General features: G+C 48.6%; 1 gene segment (V, D, J or C); it reads left to right on the top strand.

Moving 5' to 3' along the window:
- The window catches only part of LOC117888222, a 22976-nt gene that overhangs the window by 10561 nt on the left and 6976 nt on the right, over positions 1 to 5439 (top strand).

Here is a 5439-nt window from a genome sequence, read left to right as displayed (position 1 = left end):
CTCATGTCCAGTTTGACCAGCTGTGTAAGTGTGTAAAGTGCTTTGGGAGCCTTCAGATTCAAGATATTACATTTGAAAAGCATCATTGTTTAGAACTAAATCAGAACATTCCTGATGATCTGGATTCTCTGGCTGCACAACACTGGGGCCCTTAGTACGTCTTGTGTGTTGCACAGTCTGGGCCTTGATGGGCTGGAGCAGACAGTTTGAGTCCCATTAAAACCCCAAAATGGTGCTGGGGGTCCGTGGATAAGTTTCATGTTGCATGTGAGAGTGGATAGTCTGAGAGGCACCCTGGAGTCTGTCCCACCCTTCCCAGACAGCAGCATGCACCGTGTGTAAAGCCGGGAACTCGCCTCACGGAGAGTGTTTATCATGCACTTCCGCCTCCTCCAGAAATGAATAAGGGGGAAGGGGAGCAGAGTGAGGCTGCCCTATGGATGAGTTTTAAAGAATAATGGTTTTTTAAATAAGTATTTTTAACATTCCCACACCTATTTGCCCTATCATCCCAACACCCTCTCTCACACACACACACACACACACACACACACGTCTGTACTGGGCGGGGTGGAGGGGTAAAGATTTCCAGATGATGATTTGTGACGCACCAAGAGTGTGCAGAGCACAGAGGGGACAATGGCTTTCCGACGTTTTCAGGTCCTTAAACTGCAAAAAGGAGAGTGAAAGGATCGGGGGTGGGGGTGAGCGAGCACATGCCATAAAGATTTGGCTGCCAGAACTTATTGGTGTGCACTGACTTTTAACACTACTTCATTGACAAAAAGGCTCTGGAAAGAGGTGAACTTCCTTTGCTCAGTGTTTATTAATTGGGCCTGTTCCCTTGCCCATGTGAACTGCAATAGACTGACAAATGGACTGAAAACCTGCATGAAGTATTTAGGGTATTTTTAAAAGTGACTCACTCCATTACAAGTTAAGGTCAACTGAAAGTCAATAGGAATCAGGAGCCTAAGGGCCAGATTTAAAAGGTATTGAAATAAATGGGCGTTTGGCAGTTAGGTGCGTCTCAAAATCCCGCCAACTGCCTGTCTGTACATATAGGAGCTTAAATACCTTTAACACTCCAGCCCCAAGTGCTTAAGTCACTTCTGACAATGGGACTTGGACACTTTTGCTAGCGGCTCAGGCCTGCCCTCCACAACCCGGGGAATTCTCTCAGGGTCTGAGCCTGAACCACTGAACTCACAGGAGCTTCCCCACCAACTTCCGTAGGTGCCGGATCACATGTTAAACACAGCACATGATCCTTGGCTTCAAATATGGCCCAATAATGAGGAAATGGGGCTGGTACCATTCACTCCCCTGGCCGTGCTGAGCTGACACACACCAGGCACTAAGGGGAGTTTGTATTTACAGTCAGAGGGAGGGTCCAGTGCCCTGGTTTAATTCAGAAGAAACCAGCTGAGCATGGACACAGCTCACAGCCTAGATGTTTACTGGCCCTGCCCTTGGTGAGAGGGGCACCTCACGCCCACACTCTGCTGGGCAGCAGGCCCCAGAGCTGCTCTCCTAAGGTGAGGGGCAGGGAATAGCCCAGCAATGGTGAGAGTCTCATGGCAGCTCTGTCCAGGGAAACAGCGCAGGGATTTACTGCTGAGAACAGCTGGGAAATACAGAGCAAATGGCTGGTGTTGGTGGCACTGAGTTAATTTCTAAAGGCAACTGGGGGCTCCCATGAGGAAAGTGCTGATTTCTGCTGCATATTGGACATGGGCTGAGCACACATGCTCTCTATTGATACCAGCATTGCCTTGTATTGGTACCAACAGGGTCTGGAGCATTTTCCAGCATATGCCAGCCGTACGACGGACGTGGCTTTTACAAGCACCAAAGGTTCTGAGCATCTTGCTTGGCTCCTGGCTTCCAGTAATTCCTGCACTTGACCCACTGCTAGGATCCACTCCTGGGATCTGACAGAGCGTGGAGTGATCGGTTTAATGGCACGTGGATCTTGAGTCATTCCTCAGGCACGTCCAATGTGGAGACGTCACCAGCCCCCTGCATGGCTCAGCTGAGAGCGAACACAGGACGTCATGAGGCAGCTTCTTGAAGAAGGGCTGTGTCCAGTGACTCAGAGCGACCCCCTGGCCCCATGGACTGTCTGAAGATCCTGATCAGGTAAGTTAGGACAATGTGGGAGGGGATGTCTTAGCTTCTCACAGACAGGTGCAGAGAGGCTGCACTATTCAGAGAGTAGACGAGGACAGCACGTGGTTTGGATCACATCCGATCCACCCACGTGCAGCCCCTGGCACCTCTGATTTGTCTCTTCGCTGACACTAATTGGTGGATAACCGGGACATGCTGTACGTTAATTATGTCTAGAAAGATGCTGGTGCTCACAGAGGTGTGGGGTTACAGCCACATGGTCTCTAAGTATGGTTATCATATCCATAACATACCCCACAGAATCCATTCAATACTGACAGCTAATGCACCTCATTCTTTCCCTGATGGAATTCCACTGAAGTGACTACAATGGCACCAGTGATGAATTTGGTCCAGTATTGGCCTGTCATGGCCAAATGGCAGTGGAAGGACCCACACACAGTCCAGTTGTGTACATGCCCTCCAGCACCCACAACCTTTCTCCACAGGCTCCAGCCACAGCCGCACAGACACGCAGGCAGACCCACAGTCTGTGCGGGGGTTGGGGAAGCGCTGTAGTGGGGGAACCCAGCGCGGTAGCAGAGCACAGAGCTCCTTTGCTTCTCTCTCAGTACCTTTACGTCCTCAACCACTGTAGTGCCTGAGAATCTCTGAGACACGATAGAATTTATCCTTATACCACCCTGTGAGGCAGGGAAGTGCTGCCCCCATTTTACAGATGGGGAAGTGAGGCACAGAGATGACATGACTTGCCCAAGGATACAAAGTCAGTGGCAGAGCCAGGACATGAACCCCGCTCACCTGACTCCCAGATCAGTGCCTTAACTACAAGACCATCTTCCGTGCTCTTATGTGGGCTGTGCGCGGGGACCAGGATTTGGCCTTATTGTGAGTTCTCCAAAGGAATACTTCACTGCTTCACATCGCAGTGGATCTTCATTCCTCCGACTGTACAATGAGTTTCTCCAGAAAGGATAAACCTGCACTCCCATGGGGTGCCAGTGGAAATTGTCCTGCGCCTCTTTTTCTCTACGTGGGCAGAGGTGGCGACCTCTCCCTGCCATCGACTGGGACTGGTTTTTGTACAGCCCTGTGTCACTGTGGTGGGTCTTCGGTGGAGGAACCCAGCTGACCGTCCTTGGTAAGTCACTGAATTACTCACAAACTTTCCTTCTCCTGGCTGTATTGTACGTTTTCCATGATTTTTTCCTGATTTCTTTGTCTTCATGCTGGGCTCGGGACTCCTCTCACTTTATATATGGACCTTCACACAGTGTTGGGAATAACATTTAGTCTCTCTGGATAGTCATAGCAGGTGTACACGGCCCATGTTGGGTTTTCTTTTCTTTTCCTAATGAAGAGAAGTTTGAATTTGCCCATGAAACCTATTGAGATTCTGCCACTGGGTTCCCAGTTATGATGACCTAGTCCTAACCCCTTAAGGAAAAGATTTTCCCTCTTTTTCTTTTAAGGTATGAACTATTTCTCAGTAGCACCGGGTGTTAGTCAGTGTATGAAAGAAACCCAGGGCCAGCTTCTCAGGTGCTGCACACTGCCCTGGCTCCATTGTCCGCAATAGAGCTCCACCAAAACTCACCCCAGGCGCCTACGGCAGGTGTCCAATCCCAGGAAATCTAATGTTCTATTAAAGTCATTGGTCCCTGGTGATTTAAATCTGATTTGTCAGGGGCCGTTGGAGGGAAATGCTTAGCAATGAGAGCTGGGCAGAAAATACGGTTTTATTCTGTAAATAATTTCAGGAAAAGCAAAACAAAAAAATCATTTTGATCTTAAGGGGTCCAAAATCCCAAACAAGCATTTTCAGCTGAAAACCAAAAATGCTTCAGTTATTGACAGGTTTTAGCTTAAGATTTCCACTTTTTCCATTTGGGGATTTTTAACCAAAAAAAAAATTTTTTTTTTCTTTCTGAAGAAAGCAGATACTTGCCACAAATATTTTCATTCTATTGAAAACCAACTTTCCACTGAAAATAGTTTTGATGGGTCATTTTCCACCAGCCCTATTTGTAGCATTGCTCAGTTGGAGGTAGGCAAGTGACTGATAACATTTTAACAATAGAAGGCAGCTCCTCATAGGGTGTAAATCCACGTAGCTTCCTTGCCAGCAATGGGCTGCACTGATTTACACGTTCACTGAGTGAGTCTGATTGCACTGACTGACTTTCTCCTGACCCGGAGGAGCCGTTCCATTGTACCATGGACGACTGTAGCTACCACTGGAGTTCAGTTTAGAAATGCAACCCAACCCCACCCAAAACCTTTGAAATATGCAAGATCTCATTTAAACAGAGTGGGGTGGGAGCAGCCTGCAGGGGAAGAGGGCTTTAAAGAGGTTGCACTAATTGTGTCCCTCAAGCGTGGAGCACACTAACGAGGTTGCTGACCAATCTGAAAGGCTGGACGGCTTCCTAGAGGCTGGATTCTGTGTCTGCCAAGCTCAGAGCTCAGTGATCAGGATGGTGGCTGGACCAGCCGGCTTCACTTACAGACCAGCCTTGGGGACCTGATGGACCTGGCTTAGCCAGGGCTCAGTAAGTCAGGGCAATATTAGCTCAAAGACCATTGTTGGCTGCTTTGACCTATATAAAGTGTGAAATAATTAAGGCCCAGACTGCGATAGCCCTACTCATGCCAAATAGCACGTTGCTTTTCATACAGTCCCACTAATGAAATGGGACCGACCGCCTGTGGAGTAAGGTGCAACCTGCCATGAGGAAGGGCATCCCAATCTGGCCCCCACGACAAGGCTGATGCATAAATGTTACCAAGGATTTAAAATTTCCCTGAACTTTTGTGCCCTTCCTAAGCAGGTCGTGCCTTCAATGTCTCCCTGTCTCCCTGCAGTTACACAGCACAGCACCAGGCTAGGGCCCAGGGGAATCTACTCTGCACCCACCATGAAATCAACCCTCATTGTGGTATTTTGCAAGGTCCCTTTTCCTCTTGTCTTGAACCCCAATCCAGCAAAGTGCTCAGACACACACTGGATTGGGCCCTGTAGCAGGGATTGGTCCCATAAACGAGTCTGTACTTTACAGCTGCTGAAAACGTTTCAGCAACAAGCTTGTTTGGTAACTCGACTGTTCAGCAACAGGAACAGGCACCAGGGTGTGGGAGGAGCTTGTTTGTCACCCGGGTGTTAATCAGAAGATCTGACTCTCAGCAGGGAGACCTACAGACCCAGATAGACAATGATAATTCAACAATGGGTTTATTGACCCACTTGGCAGAATAGAGAATTTATCCCTGCTATGGAATTCCATAGGATGGTTCAAAAACAAACTC

This window comes from Trachemys scripta, chromosome 15, assembly GCF_013100865.1.
Source record: "Trachemys scripta elegans isolate TJP31775 chromosome 15, CAS_Tse_1.0, whole genome shotgun sequence".
Classification (NCBI taxonomy): domain Eukaryota; kingdom Metazoa; phylum Chordata; order Testudines; family Emydidae; genus Trachemys; species Trachemys scripta.
This window is presented reverse-complemented; position numbering and strand designations above follow the sequence as displayed.